Source organism: Pogoniulus pusillus, chromosome 21 (genome assembly GCF_015220805.1).
Source record: "Pogoniulus pusillus isolate bPogPus1 chromosome 21, bPogPus1.pri, whole genome shotgun sequence".
Taxonomy (NCBI): domain Eukaryota; kingdom Metazoa; phylum Chordata; class Aves; order Piciformes; family Lybiidae; genus Pogoniulus; species Pogoniulus pusillus.
In genome coordinates, this window is record NC_087284.1 from 1,528,035 (window position 1) to 1,543,123 (window position 15,089).

General features: G+C 42.9%; 1 long non-coding RNA gene across 1 annotated transcript; it reads left to right on the forward strand.

Moving 5' to 3' along the window:
• Positions 1 to 381: 381 nt before the first annotated feature.
• LOC135184740 (uncharacterized) lies at positions 382 to 6,181 on the forward strand. The gene is made up of 2 exons (XR_010306151.1): positions 382 to 439; positions 4,056 to 6,181. It is a non-coding gene; the product is annotated as an uncharacterized LOC135184740 (long non-coding RNA).
• Positions 6,182 to 15,089: the final 8,908 nt, after the last annotated feature.

Sequence of the window (15,089 nt, forward strand, 5' to 3'; positions counted from 1 at the left end):
TGCTGCTTCGAATAATACCCCCTGACAACAGCACATTCTGGTTTTACTGTGCCGAATGTGAAATAAAGGCTCAATGACCAGGTGAATTTATTTCTCACTGTAGCTGAAAACCTAGGCCAGATGTTTCATTGCTATGGGTCTCGTTTTGCTGTTGCCAAGATACATCTTTTTCAATTCACTCAGTGTTCCTTTGGTCATTGTGTCATTGATATGAAATGTGAAGGTCAAGAAAAAGGTAATATGTATCCCTGAAGCACAGTGTCTTCTCATTGACATGTCTCTCTACCTCTAACAACCATGAAAATTTTATTCTTCCCCCAAATCCTTAAATGGTCTCATTTGTGGAAAAAAGTTTGGACCTTAATTTTTTTTTTTTAACATGCCTGGTTTATAATGTTTTCAATCTGACAAATCTGTGTGAAGCACTTTGGATAATAAGGTATCTGTTTGGTAATTCATACTTTGTACTGTGGAGGTAAAATTCTTTGGTATGTGTCTGATGGGTGGAATTACAAATGAGTAGTTAAGAAATGGTAGATAGCATCACGAGAAATAACTAATCCTTCATGGAATATTGTATCAATTTTGGTTTTATGACTTGTTCATTTAAACATCTGGAAGGGAGATAAGAACCTGCTTCACCACGTAGATGGACACAGGTCTTTGGGGTTCCATGAATCCATCTAGGAATATTGAGGGAGCAGGCAGTAGCTCTCACCAAGCTACTTTGAATTATTTACCAGCTGTTCTGGCTAGCTGGGGAGGTCCCATCTGACTGAAAGTTGGCAAATGTCATGCCCATCTACAAAAGGAACCAAAAGGATTTGGGGAACTACAGACTTCAGTGTTGGGGAAGATTAGAGAGAGGCTCCTCTTGAGTGTCATCACGCAGCACATACAGGACAACCAGATGATGAGGCCAGGTCAACATGGGCTTACAAGAGGCAAGACGTGCTCGATTAACTCCATCTCCTTCTGTGACAAACTGACCTGCTTAGTGGATGAAGAAAAGGCTGGGTGTGTCATCTACCTGGACTTTAGTAAAGCCTTTGACATTCTTTCCTACTGCATTCTCATGGCTTACGTGAGCTAAGTAAAAAAAATGACAGGATGGGCAGTCCCACAGGGTAGTGGTGAATGGAGACAGATCTCCTTGGTAGCCAATTACAGATGATGTACCTCAGGGCTCAGCACTGGGGCAAATTCTGTCTAATATCTTTATCAGTGACCTAAACAGGGAAATCTAATGAACCTTAATAAGTGTGCAGATGAGGCCCAAGTTGGGTGAGGATGTTGATATTCTTGAAGGTAGAAAGAGTCTACAGAGGGACCTAGAAAGGTTGGATAAATGGGCTGAGGCCAGTTGTATGAGATTCAGCAAGGGCAAGTTCTGGGTCCTGTGTTTGTATTGCAACAACCCCATGGAATGCTCTAGGCTTGTAGAAGACTGACTAGAAAGCTGTCTGTCAGAATAGGACCCGAGTGTGTTGGTTGACAGCTAGCTGAGTATGAACCAGCGTTGTGCCCAGATGGCCAAGAAGCCTGGCTTGTACCAAAAATAGTGTGGCCAGCAGGACTAGGGAACTGGTTGTTTCCCTGCACTCAACATTGGTGAGGTTGCACCTTGAATATTTTGTTTAGTTTGGGGTCCTTCACTATAAGAAAGATGCTGCTGTGTGCTGGATTATGTCCAAAGAAGAGAAACAAAGCTGGTAAAGGATCTTACGAGAAGCAGCTGAGGGAACTGGGATTGTTTGGTCTGGAGAAGTCTGAGAGGTGACCTTATTGTTCTCTTACAACTACATGAAAGGAAGGTGTAGCAAGGATGACAGGAAAGAATTCGTACCAGGGAAGATTTACATAGAACACTGGGAAAAATTTCTGAATTGAAAGTATTATCAAGCTCTAGCACAAGCTGCCTAGGAAGGTGTCTGAGTCACCATTCTTTGAGATATTTGAAGGATGTTCAGATGTGGTTCTAAGACACATGTTTTAGTGGTGGACTTCGCAGTGTCTGGTTAATGGTTGATGAATTAAAATCACTTTTCCAACTTAAATCATTCCATGGTGCTACTTCTGAAACTCTGTTTTAAGGCCTGTTTTCAAAGGCCTGCCTAGACCTAAAAGGATAATACATAATGTTATATATGTGCAGAATTTGGTTTACATTAGTTTGAGTGTCAAATAACTGGGTAAAACAGATTGTTTTCTCCACAAAAACAACTTGCATTTCTGTGCTAGTCCACTGAAGAACTTGTATTGTAAAATGATACATTCTTTTCAATACCTGATAATTGGATGCTGAGTCTTGTTTATTGCTTTGAGGCAGAGTGTCTGGGTTCTAATTTAAATTTCCAGAGACTCAGATAAATTTCATAGAACCAATAACAATTTTTATAAAGTGCTCTTCCCTCTTCCCCTCCTTTCCCAAAAGAAACAGATTAGATGGAGAGAGAGAGGAGTAAGCATACCCAAATAAATCAATCTCACTCAATTTGGAAGTTAAAAAGAAAAGTTTAACAATAACTTAAAAGAGGTATCTGAGGTAGGGAAGTTACAAAGGGTATAGGGAAAGGAAAGCAAGTACAAAAAGTGTAAATACAACTCGATTGTGATGGTGATGGCTTTGTCCACCTCGTGGGTGATGGCCACACAGTAAAACAAAGAGAAACCAGGCACAGAATGGTGATGCTGGTATGCAGGGAGCAGGGAATGCAGCGAGGTGCAGAGAGAGAGAGACAGGCAGTCCCCATGCTTTTATGGATCTTTAGACAGGAGGGGGCAGTGAGCTAACCATCACCTGGTGGTGTTCAGACTCACCCCTGGGGAGGGGTCAAGACCACCTAGGGTCAGGTTCAGGGTTACTCCCCCTGGAGTGTTAACCCTATACACAGAGCATAGTTTTACCATTTCCATTCCTGTATTGTATTGTTGTGATAACTTTCTGGTGGGATAACTTCACAGTATGATTTTTTTTTCTGTTTTCTTGTAGGTAATTCAAAACACTGTCATATTTGGAGTAGAAATCTCTAGTTGGTAAATGTAACATTCTACAGTGGAGACTCTCCATTGGAACTGAAGAGAGTGGCCTCTGAAGGTGTTGCTCCTATCATCCTTTAAGTAAAGTCAACACTCTGTATCTGTTCTTTGATAGTTTTGATTGTTAAGCAGTCCCAGATTCATAAGTTTCAGCTCTAAACCAGGCCCATTCAAATCATAGAATCAACCAGGTTGGAAGAGACCTCCACTATCAGCCAGTCCAACCTAGCACGCAGTCCTATCCAGTCAACTAGACCATGGCACTAAGTGCCTCATCCAGGCTTTCCTTCAACACTTCCAGGGATGGTGACTCCACCACCTCCCTGGGCAGCCCATTCCAAGGCCAATCACTCTCTGTGAAGAACTTCCTCCTAACATCCAGCCTATACTTCCCTCAGCACAACTTGGGATGGTGTCCCCTTGTTCTGTTGCTGGTTGCCTGGGAGAAAAGACCAACCCCACCTGGCTACAACCTCCCTTCAGGTAGTTGTAGAAAGCAATGAGGTCACCCCTAAATGTTCAAGACTAACTAGGCAGTTGATTGAGGCACAAAACATTTTGCATTTATATAGATGTATGGCAGTGCTTTTTCTTCAGTTGATTATTACATAACTTTAGAACTTTCAAAACACTTTAATAAGATCTGAGTATATAAAATGCCTTCAGTTTAAAAAAAAGTAATGTGGATGATCTACATAGATCTCCATTTTTTGCTCCTGTCCTCCTTCACACATACTTTTATCCTGGTTTCCATCTACAAAGACAGCAAGTTCATGCTTGCCTTGTAATCAGTTTCTCTTCCTTAGTAAATGCCCTTTTTTGAAATCAAATAAGGTCACATGAAGTACTTATGAAATTGAAGGGTCCCCACTAATACTGTGTAAAGTTTATACTTTGTGTTGACATGGGAAAAAGGGTAGAGAATATAGAGTGTAGAAACCTAGGGAAACCATTAACTGTATAAGCAGTTACATAAAGCATCATCAAGCAGATAAACATAAAGAACGTTGTTTAAGCATGCAGGGGTCCCAAAACACTCCCACGGGGAAGAAGAATACTGTATTCCAAGATGAGAACACTGGAGACTTTGGCCAGGAATGTGACCCACAACTGGTGCCAGATGGACCAAAGGTAGAGAAGTCAGACTGAGGAAGACATCGAGCCTTCATCAAAAAGACCCCAAATGATGAGCACCAGGTGGGACAGGATGGAAATGAGTTCCAGGAACTGACTGTAATAACTCCACCTATTCCCAGAACTAATTGTGCTAACCCTACCCCTGTATTGAATGTGTTATGATTTTGCAGCATAAGTACTTTACCTGAGCAAGGTGAAGGTGTGCAAGGGCTCTAGAGGGTGAGCCCCCCTTGTCACCCAGCACTGATTAAAAAGCATGTCTTACCTCTCTGACATGTTGTGAGGTTTTTCTGTGAGTCATTGTCTTACCTTTTAACAGGTTTTTCAACTTAACCTAAACTACTTATAAGTTCTTAAAATTATTTGTAGCTTGAATATAAATACTTATAGTTTATAGATTCTCCTTAAAGAATAAAACAGGAATTGCTGTAAGTCAGATTAATATTGATTGATGTTATCATGCCACTTGCTGAAATGTTGCAACTAAACTCCTTCAAGTTTTATGTAGACCAGTGTGATTGTGAATTATCACACCCTGCAGCCCCTTAAGCTGATGGATTGTTGCTGTCTAACATGTAACAGCAGGTAGCTATCGAGGAGTAGACATACATAAGCTGTTGGATCAACAGAGTTATCTGAAAAATGGAGCTGTTCCATGGGCTGAGATGCCTGAGTTTTATTAATGGGATCCTAAAATAAAAAGATCTAGGAGTAGGTTGAGTTTTTTTCTTTTCTTTGTAGCAAAGCTAAAGGAAGTGAGGAGGGGAAATTTGACCATATGCAGTATGTTGAAATAACTTCAGGAATGTTACTTGATTATGATGAAAATAGAATAATTGTCTGTGTGTGGCCCTGCAGATTTGATTATCAAAGTGCTTACTTTGGATCAATTCAGTATTCAGCTTCACAGAAGACAAGAAGAGTCTTGCTCAATCTACCAGGCCATATGATGGGCAGACTTTACCGATTGGAAGCACCTCATCAATGTCTTATGGGCTGTTAAAATGTGCATTAAGTTTGGCATTTTATGAGGACAGCTGCCTAACAGGAAAATACCTGAGCAATTGTCTGCTAAAAGGAAACCCTTCTAAAGCCAAATTGCTTGGTAAAACAAATCAAATAGCTCTTAGGGGCAAGGATTTAACATGACATAAATCAACAATGTTGTACAGAAATTACTCTTACTAACCTGTAGGAATGAATGCAAAGCACCATCCTGTCACAGTTTTTAACCATATGCTCAGTATTCTGCAAAGAAAAAGCAGGATTTTATCTCAAATGAAGTAAGGTTGTCCAAAAAACCTTCACAAAAGTAGTGTGATGGTTTGGGTGTTCCCCATCCCCCCCCAACTTTAGAAATCACCCAGACTAGACTCAGTCAGCTCTGGAAATATGAATGAAGCTATTTATTTACAGCTGGCACAATATACAAGCAGGTATTTACAGTCTATGCAGTTATAGACAGAAATAGACAAGGGAAAGGGTAATACAGAAACACAACTCCCCTCCCAGAAACCTGAGTCCCCAGGAGGGGCTCTCAACCACCCCTGCACCTTCCCCTACCCCTCTCAACCTTACCCCAGTCCTAAGGAAGAATGGAGGTTCAGCCAAGAGGTTAAGAAGCAAAGGTGGGTTAGTCTAAATGAAGGGTGAGGTTAGGGAGCAAGATGTTGCTCAGCCAGCAGCCCAAGCCAGAGTGAGAGAAAAATGGCCAGAGTGTTATCTGATGTTTTCATTTCTTGTTCAGCAAGACTCTGAGGGAAGCAGACATCACCACTGCTTTCCTTTTACAGCCTGTGATCTACTTCTTCTCACCAAAACATTCTACCCTGCTTCATACTAGCACAAGTAGTCATTTTGTTGCTAACATTAATTATGTCTTTTGCAAGTATATTTTCTGTTTAGGGAGAAAATGAAGGAAGAGCCTGAAAAAAAAAATCCCAAACTGCTACTTATTGATACTGTTATGTTTTTAGACAAGGCTAATAAAAGGAGTATTTTTTGAGTCTGCCTCTTTATCCTCATTTCTCAAGCAGTGGCAAAAATTGCACTGTTTCTCAACTGAATAGAAGTTAACTTGGAAAAAAACCCTAAAAGAAACAAACAAACAAACAAACCCAACTAAAAAGTAGGATCTGTGGAAAATTTTGAAATGGTATCAGGACTTTTGTGAGGATAAGAAAGACAGAAGGAATGTCTGAGGAGCAAATTTGGACTAACTGGAAGTGAAAATTGTCTCTATAAACTTGGTCCTCTAATCTAAAGATGATTCTTGTGGCAATCCAGCGTTCGTTCCTGCAGTGAAGTGTGCCCTAGCACCAGCACATCACAGAGCAAACACAGTTTGTGTTCCCTGTTGCACCACAACTACATGTCTTGACCTCGAAAACGTAGATACCTTTCTGTTGTTTCTCTGCATTTCCCTGAGTGCGTGTATGTTGTGTGAGTAATGACTGGAAATTATTGTTGTGACCAAGGTCAAAAAGAGATTTAGATCCCCATGGAACACAGATGAAAGTGTTTGTGTCAATGTAAGGTACTTTTGCTGTCTGTGCCTTCTTTTTTGTGAGCTTCCATTTGTATAAGAAGTACATAGAAAACACTGTGAATTACAAAATCTTTCCCTGACAGTTATTATGATGCTTCTTTTAGGCAGTCATATTTCTTTTGTCTCATAGGAGAGGAGACTGAGGTCAACACTAAATAGAAAGCTGATAAAGATCATGTCAAACTTTCTATTAGAGGAGTAAAAAAGTTGTTATTACAGTACATTGGCAAAGTTAAAACGGGAAAAGCTACCAGATTCACTTGTCACATGCACACACTGAGGTTTTCTTTGAAGCATACTAGACTGGCTACTGGCTCTCTACAGGAGGTAAATAAAAAGAGGTGACACTTTGAACAGTTAGCTTGGTACATACCACCGCAGCTGCTACAGAGTACTGGCACACTTATGGAGCCATATGCTGAGTTAGTTTGTAATCATGACAGTGCCAAGATAAATGAAAGCAGGTAGCAGACCTGCCTACACAGCACATAACATACAATCATTTCACAGCAGAAACGTTTTCTGTCACATCACCACACAGGCAGTAGTCACACACACTTCTGCTACATTAACACTCCTGCCTTTTAGAAACAAGAAAAGTCAAGCCATGTCATGAGCTGAAGAGATCAGTTCCACAACCTGGTACTGTGAATGTCTCAGCTGACGATGCTGGAATGGATGCATGAAACACCCCTAGGAACCCCACAGCCACCAGCATCTTCAAAAACACTGCTACATCATGTTGTGGTTATTCTGCCCACACAGACCTACCTCTGCTTTTCCACAACAGCCATTTTGTCACCAGATCAGGTAGATGAGGCTCTGCATGAACAACCAGGTGAAAGGACTGGAGCTGAGTACCTCCTACCATGGCGAAGGGCAAGACTGGATTGGCCTCTGTTTGCTGCCAAGAACATCCTCTCTCTCTGTTGTTGGCTGCAACCCAACAGGCATTGACTGGTGAAAACACATGTCATACCAGACCTTGACGTGAGGGATGGATATCTCTGTTATGAAGAGAGCCATCAAGGAGGGGAGAACAAGCCAAGCAACCTGTGGTTAGCAAAGTCCTATGCAACTAAGTCCCTGCCTTTGATGACAATGGCCAAGCGAGGGCTAACTGCAGTGACAGCTGTGCCTACAAGCTAAAGTCACCTAATCTAAAACTGAGCATATGCTAAGATTGATCTGAGACTGATCACGTGTCTATGAATGTAGAAGACATCTAAATCAGGACTGAATAGCATGATTGCCATGGGCTCAAAGTTAAGAAACAAAAAGGGGGAATATGTGGGACGCCAAGGATTAGCAAAGTACTGACTGATGTTGAGATCAAATCAGCAAGAAAAAGTATGAACATTTGATTTGAATGGCTATGCTTTTGCTATCTTTTCAGCTGTAATTATATTAACTACTGCATTTGTAGCTGTTGCTGCTTTAAGAAAATCACTGCAAACTGCCCATGTTTGTGAGGCCTTAACAAATGTTAGCAATGAATTGAACACTCAGGAATCAGGAACAGTGTGGCCAGCAGGACAAGGGAGGTTATTCTTCCCCTGTACTCAGCACTGGTCAGACCACACCTTGAGTACTGTGTCCAGTTCTGGGCCCCTCAATTCAAGAGAGATGTTGAGGTGCTGGAAGGTGTCCAGAGAAGGGCAACGAAGCTGGTGAGGGGCCTGGAGCACAAATCCTATGAGGAGAGGTTGAGGGAGCTGGGCCTGTTTAGCCTGGAGAAGAGGAGGCTCAGGAGTGATCTTATTACTGTCTACAACTACCTGAAGGGGCATTGTAGCCAGGTGGGGGGTGGCCTCTTCTGTCAGGCAAGCAGCAACAGAACAAGGGGACACAGTCTCAAGTTGTGCCAGGGTAGGTATAGGCTGGATGTTAGGAAGAAGTTCTTCATAGAGAGAGTGATTTCCCATTGGAATGGGCTGCCCAGGAAGGTGGTGAAGGCACCGTCCCTGGGGGTCTTCAAGCAAAGCCTGGATGAGGCACTTAGTGCCATGGTCTGGTTGATTGGATAGGGCTGGGTGCTAGGTTGGACTGGATGATCTCGGAGGTCTCTTCCAACCTGGTTGATTCTATGATTCTATGATTCTATGAATCAATCAGTGAAGAAATAATGGTACCATTGGGAAGCTACTGTAATTTGGCTAGCTGACAAACAATCAGCACTCCAAATTCACCTCCTTCTGCCGTGTGATTGGGAATTTCACAGGCAAGATATGTGTGTAACATCTTTGCCATGGAACCAACCACAACATGAGTGGGACATAGTAAACTTCCTTTTACAAAATGCTTTTGATTTAGCATGAAAGACTAGGGTGTTTGCTTTAAAGCAAGAACTTCAAGGGCAGTTACAGAGGATGCAACAGCCACAAACTGAATTTGTATTGTGGACACTTTGTGACCATGTGTTTGGATAAATCCAAAGAATTGGTTTACTGGTCTAAATCGTAGAGAATGTTGGTTGTTGTTTTTTTTTTAATTGGGCTTTCTTTTGTTATGTTAATTGTTTGTATTGCAGCTTTTAGTGGAGGATTTTATTGTAAACAGTCAAAAAACAGATTTGTGAACATATCATGTTGCCTTTGATTGTTAAAACAGAAAGGGGGAATTGTGAGATTGCAAGGAAGAGAAGTGCAAGAGCTGTATAAAGAATGAACAGTGCTGACTCGAAGAGTTATAGGTTGCTTGCCATGGGAAAGGAGCAGGCTCTGCAGAGCATGATAAGGAAGGAATGAAAATAAGAGGAAGAACTACATTCAAAACAAAACTACAAATCACTCGTGTTATGCTTATGCTGTGCTCATATAGAATCATAGAATCATAGAATCAACCAGGTTGGAAGAGACCTCCAAGATCATCCAGTCCAACCTATCACCCAGCCCTATCCAGTCAACAGACCATGGCACTTATGATGGAATAAATGTAGCTGTGGCTGTATTGAAGTTGATTCTGCTTGCAGTGATGAGAACCCACACATGCCTGTCTGCTCTGTCCTCAGTCCTAACACTGGTGTATCAGCATGTTCATGTATGGGTCCAAACAGAGAGGAAAAGAACACATTCAAAGAGTGCAAAGTTCACTCTCAATGAGATAGTAAAGGGGAGATAAAAGGGTAGCAAAAATTGTCCAAAGAGAGATTAGCTACAAAGTAGACCAAAAATAACCGACAAATTGTAAGAACAACCTCTGATTTATTTACAGTTACACTTGTGCTCCTTCCCATGCAACAGAATGTATAGGTCCAGCCTTCCATTGAGAACTACTGTTACAGCTGGTCACATTATCAGTGACTTGAGTGTTACAGTATTTGGGAAGGTGAACTAAAGCTCTTTGCACGCTCACTTTTAAAAGGAAAGATCTCTCTGAGGACCCAGAAATATACTTACCCAAGCTGGTTTGCAGAAGAGCTTTGCAGAAGAGGTGAGAGTCCTTTTAGTTCCCTTTTGAGCAGAGAGATTCTCCGGGCTGACAGCAGCTACTTTCTATGGGGAGAGAGTGAGCACACAGGGAACCCGCGGGGGTGTGTGGGGTGTGTAACTCTCAGCACTGCTCTGTTCAAACCCTAATTCGACTTCGATCATCATAGTATCACAGTATCACAGTATCATCAGGGTTGGAAGAGACCTCACAGATCATCAAGTCCAACCCTTTACCACAGAGCTCAAGGCCAGACCATGGCACCAAGTGCCACGTCCAGTCCTGCCTTGAACAGCTCCAGGGACGGCGACTCCACCACCTCCCCAGGCAGCCCATTCCAGTGTCCAATGACTCTCTCAGTGAAGAACTTTCTCCTCACCTCCAGCCTAAATTTCCCCTGGCACAGCCTGAGGCTGTGTCCTCTCGTTCTGGTGCTGGCCACCTGAGAGAAGAGAGCAACCTCCCCCTGGCCACAACCACCCCTCAGGTAGTTGTAGACAGCAATAAGGTCTCCCCTGAGCCTCTTCTTCTCCAGGCTAACCAATCCCAGCTCCCTCAGCCTCTCCTCGTAGGGCTTGTGCTCAAGGCCTCTCTCCAGCCTCGTCGCCCTTCTCTGGACACACTCAAGCATCTCAATGTCCCTCCTAAACTGGGGGGCCCAGAACTGAACACAGTACTCAAGGTGTGGTCTAAGCAGTGCAGAGTACAGGGGCAGAATGACCTCCCTGCTCCTGCTGGCCACACCATTCCTGATGCAGGCCAGGATGCTACTGGCTCTCTTGGCCACAGTAAGTACCAAGCCTTCACGCTGACAAAAGGAGGCGCCAGAGACAAAGGTCAGTTTGGCCAGGCCCTTAGCTTGCTTCTCAGTAGGGGATCTTTGGCTTACAGCACCTGGCCTGAGTGCAGGGCTTCCTGGTGAGGGATGTGTCTCCCTCACCACCCCCTCAGCCCGCCTGGAGGTGGGTCTTATCGTGGTCTGAATGGAAATTGCCACAATATCCCATACAATATAATGTCAAAGTAACAAATCAGGTTACAGAGAAGAAGGAGGTGGGAGTTTTGTCTTTCCAGACGTTGACAGGAAAATGACATCAATCTGCTCGAGGGAAGGGGGTTGCCTTTGTGTGTCACGCCTCTCCCTCTTTCCTCCACGTATTAAATTACCTTTAGTTTGGCTCACAAGTTTTCGTGCTTTTTCTTTTTCTCATCTCTCAGCCTTATTGGATATAAGATATAAGATACTGGGCAAGTGCCTGTGTGGGTGTCTAGTTGCTGACTGTGGTTAACACGTCATAATATCAAGTTATTTAACATGATATGAATAGTCATTGTAGCTTATTTTATAGCTGAATACATATCTATGGTGATACTGACCTGCAAAATGAACCCCAGAACTCATGCAGAGTTATGAAGTAGGTATGTTTTATTACAGTGCTGGGTGCAGGCAGGATTGCTCCATCAATCCTGCACACCCCATGCTGGCACAAGCCACAGTTTATGTCACAGGAGCAGGCATATTCATAACAAGAGGCAGGGTGATTAGAATTATTTCTTGGAATTCATTAGCAGAGGTGGTTTCCCATTCTCCACCCCAGTTCCAATCCTGGTGGTCTGGAATGGTAATCTGCAATGAGCATCCCACACAGTCTTCCTCCCAGGGTCTTTCTCGTCTCTGATCAGCAAACGCTTCTTTATTGCTGATGTCAGGATATCCCTGCTTCTCCTTTATCTCCTTCCTGCTTTCCTTAGTCACTGCAGGCCTGGGTCTTTACAAGAGTAGCTGCATGTCCGCGTTGCACCGCAAGAGTAACAATTGTAGACACCACTATGGTTAGGTGATCGCTCTCCGTTTATTTCCGTGTTACAGCAAGTTATATGCTTACTTGGAAGAGGTGTGCATAGCTAACTTAGTTTAAGATTGGTACATGTGGAAAGTACACATAGGCTCAAGGTTGTGTGTGAGGTACAGATAAGTTAACTTATATAAACAACCTGTAGGGTCAGCCTCCTGCGGCTGCATGTGGGAGCTGTTATTCACCATCTCAGTCCCTGCCTCTGGGATGGATCCAAGGACACTCTGCAGCATGGGTTGCTCATTATTTATCAGTTCATGTCCTCCTGTTAGCAAGAAATCCGTTCACAGCTGCAGACACTTCTGCAGTAGTCCTTGTTTAGGTTTGCAGATTATCAACTGATTACTATAAACAAACATCTCCACAGAGTTTGATATTTTATAGTTTGTCACAGACACCCTCAAAATGAGCATCTGGGCTATGAGACTTTTTTACCAGCATTCCTTGATTTTTCTTATATCAATATATTTTGGTAAAGACATTATTCATGACAAAGCTATATGCTGAGACTTCTGGCTATTAGGTTTCAACTTACTCTGTAATAGGTCCCTAAGTATCTATTCCTAATTCCCAAGGTTCATTTAACTATCTTAAATTATTAAAATCAGTTTCTACAATGGTGTTAACATGCCTTAAGACACATTAAAAACCCCAAGAATTTACAGTAATTCTTAGGCTGACTGTAATAAAGTAAATGGAATGGGCTGCCCAGGGAGGTGGTGGAGGCACCGTCCCTGGGGGTCTTCAAGAAAAGACTGGATGAGGCACTTGGTGCCATGGTCTGGTTGACTGGATAGGGCTGGGGGATAGGTTGGACTGGATGATGTTGGAGGTCTCTTCCAACCTGGTTGATTCTATGATTCTATGATTCTAATGTCCTATCTGGGAAGTATTACTGGGGTTTTTTTTCCACTCTTTCTCCAGTCCAAGGTTTTTTTGTTTGTTTGTTTGTTTGTTTTTTCTGCTTTCTTCTTCAATAAGGCTAAAAGCCATGGGTTTCAATAGAAAAAGCTCCCACTGACTTGATGTCCTTTAAGTACAATAACTAGTCATGAAGTACAGCTTAAGCAGTGCTACAGAGGTGGTGTTTTCAAAAAAGGCAGATTTTGCATGGTTTAGCTTGTACTAGAGTTGCTAGAGTTATCTATTTCTGTTACAAATAATTTACCTAAGTGTTTCAGTCGGTGACTTTGTGTATTTACATATCTTTGTCTAAAGAGAATGCAGCATAGCGATTTGTAATACATTAAACAGTCATTCCTTTGTGCTCCTGTCTCTTTTGCTCTAAAAGCAACACATTGGTGAGTTTCTGTCAATGCCCTCTTCAAAAAGCCACCAAAGCTGGGACCTTGGCTTCAAATCGGCATAAGAAATGATGAGAACACCCAATTACTTCTCCATCCATTAGGGCAATGATACTTATTTTTCTGTTGGCACTTTCAGAATGTGAATTTGTTTGCTCCTCTCTGTGACTGTATTTTTGCCAGTACAAATTACTTATGTAAAAATCTCCAAACCTTCAACAGCGTGCAGAACTGCAATTCTACTAAAAAGTAGCCTTTTTAGGTTGTGATGGTTTGTGTGTTCCCCACCCCACTTTAGAAATCACCCAGACTGGACTCAGCCGGCACTGGAAATATGAATGAAGCTATTTATTTACAGCTGGCACAATATACAAGCAGCTATTTACAGTATATACAGTTATAGACAGAAATAGACAAGGGAAAAGGTGATACAGAAACACAACTCCCCTCCCAGAAACCTGAGTCCCCAGGAGGGGCTCTCAACCATCCCTGCACCTTCCCCCTTCCCCTCTCAACCTTACCCCAGTCCCAAGAATTGAGATTTGGCCAAGAGGTTAAGAAGCAAGGGTGAATTAGCCCAAAAATGGAGGGTGAGGTTAGAGAGATGCAGCTCAGCCAGCAGCCCAAGCCAGAGTGAGAGAAAAATGGCCAGAGTGTTATCTAATGTTTTCCTTTCCTGTTCAGCAAGACTCTGAAGGAAGTAGACATCACCATTATTTTCCTTTCACAGCCTGTAATCTACTTCTTCTCACCAAAACATTCTACCCTGCTTCAAACTAGCACATAGGTCTAGTGTACTTGTATTAATACAGTGAACTCTTACCAAAACTACCAGATATTCAGCTGTCTTTCAGTGACTTCTGAAGATTTTGCATGCAAGTGTAGTGGAAATTAATAATCAATTGTGAATTATGACTATTAATTTGTGTATGCATATTAGAATCATAGAATCATAGAATCAAGCAGGTTGGAAGAGACCTCCAAGATCATCCAGTCCAACCTATCCCCCAGCCCTATCCAGTCAACCAGACCATGGCACTAAATGTCTCATTGAGTCTTTTCTTGAACACCTCCAGGGACGGTGCCTCCACCACCTCCCTGGGCAGCCCATTCCAATGCCAATCACTCTCTCTGGGAAGAACTTCTTCCTAACATCCAGCCTAGACCTACCCCAGCACAACTTGAGACTGTGTCCCCTTGCTCTGTTGCTGGTTGTCTGGCAGAAGAGCCCAACCCCACCTCGCTACAGCCTCCCTTCAGGTAGTTGTAGACAGCAATGAGGTCTGCCCTGAGCCTCCTCTTCTGCAGGCTGCACACCCCCAGCTCCCTCATCCTCTCCTCGTAGGGTTTGTGTTCCAGGCCTCTCACCAGCTTTGTTGCCCCTTTTTTTTTTTTTTTTTTTTTTTGCCTAGAAAGGACCTCAGAAGATCATCTCTTCCAACCCCCTGCCAGAGCAGGGTCACCTCTTCTTTTCTTTTTTTGTTTTTTACAGTTCAGTTTTTGTGTTTTGTTGTTGTTTTTTTTAATCCCCCTTCTCCCCTATCTCTCTCCTTTCCTCTTCATCTCCTTTCTTTTCCCTTATCCTCCTGTATTCACCTCCATCTCCCTCCCCTTCTCCACCATATCTGCCCCTTTCCCACCCCACACTGCATTTCCTCCTTTTTCTCTCAAACCTGGGTCTTGTTGAAGTCTCCTCCCACCCCAGGTGTGACCACTTTGCACTCCCTGCCCACTCCCCTATTTAATGAGCCCCAGGAAAGGCAGAAGCCCTAAGCT